Raw genomic sequence first — 1,641 nt, forward strand, 5'->3', positions numbered from 1 at the left:
ACCTGAAGAAGGTACATCTGTGTCAGCTGAAAAACAGCTTGGAATCCCTCCCTGTCCCTGAAGCATCCCCTCCCTTGTGCCAGCAGGCTGTGAGGGTCCTGGTGCAATAACCACCCTTCTACAGGTCTCACCATCAAGAGACATGCCCACTGTGGATGCAGGACAAGAGAGATAAGACGATATAATATGGACACAAGTCTCCCTGCACCAAATGGCTTTCGTGCCAGGAAATGTCCCCAGACCTGTCTCCTCTGCCCAGGGAGGTGGAGCCAGTGAGACCACGTGAAGGGAGTGGGTGTGATCCAAGGGTAGCAGTGAGTATTTTCCCTTCCTGGCCAGATGTAGCACATCAGCAATTGCACCAGACCCAAGTGAGGGCTGACCTTTCCCACTGCATCCAAATCACTTGGTGGGAACCACTACCAGCTCAGACAGGCAGCACAGCCAAGAGTGCTGCTCCCTCCCATGGCAGCATGGAGGTCTGGCAGCTACTAGAACCAGAGATGACATGGAGAGGATTCCTCTCACCACAATAAAAGCTTAGACCATGGGAAACCCTTACTTACTCCTAATTTTTAAACTGGGCAGTCTGGGTCATGCAGACCACTTTGACAGACCCTCTTTTACTAGGGTTCCAATCATAGCCCAAGAATCCCTTAAAATAAAATTCAAAATTTATTTAATTGATATCTTACTCACAAAATTGTTACAAACTAGCTCAGCCAGAAGTTACTGTCATACTGGAGGACCTGTGGGGTGAAATCCTAATCCATATGCTCCAGAAAAGGTCAGGCAAACTGAAAAAAGGAGACTGATCAGACTTAGAAATCTAACAGGAAAAAGAAAACACCTAACAACAAAAACATGCACACACCAAAAAAACCCCAAAAAACAAACAAAAAAAAACACCCAACCCAAAGTAGCCCTTGCCAATTGGAGCTCCTTTAAAAGAGCTGAAGCTTAAATAATTGTTTTGCCTGTAATGATTTGGTCTCCTGTGTGCTAAAGAGCAAGCAGCCAGCAAGCGACAGCCTTTTTGTATGGACATTTGGATCTTTGTGTTGCTGGTGTTCTGTGTGCCTGAGCACCAATGTTGGATGAGCTGCTCTATCATCCTCGGGATGTCCAATGGCAAAGCCAGCCCACTCCTCCTGGAACAGCATGGATAAAGCCCTACTTGGCTGTGCTGGCATGTGCCTGGTGAGCAGCTTGCTCCCTCCAGACATGTCATGCACTCCTGTGCAGGGCTTCAGACAACAAAGATGCTCTAGCCACACTTTTTGGAGGGCTGCCTGCCATATTTTCACTCTGGCTGACTGGTCTGCCTTGTCTGACAGGACACAGTTGCTCTATTTTATCCTTGATGCACAGGAACATTGGGAAAACCCCATAGTGCTGTTAAATGTTTGGGTGAAACGTTGAGTACAGGTGTATCCACACAGCTTGTGTTGAAGTTAACAGACCTGATGGCAAAACCTAGCCCTTAATATCAATTTGACATGAGAGGTTGGTTCTTGGTCATTGTGGAGGTCATGTGTACATATGGGCAGAGTTTGCCCTTGATACTATTGTGTTGGAAAGGCATGGTAAAAATAAAACTAGGGAATGTGTTCAAACTGCCTTTTTTGTAGGCCTGGTTTC

The sequence above is a fragment of the Pithys albifrons genome, chromosome 1 (assembly GCF_047495875.1).
Source record: "Pithys albifrons albifrons isolate INPA30051 chromosome 1, PitAlb_v1, whole genome shotgun sequence".
In the NCBI taxonomy this organism is placed as follows: Eukaryota; Metazoa; Chordata; class Aves; order Passeriformes; family Thamnophilidae; genus Pithys; species Pithys albifrons.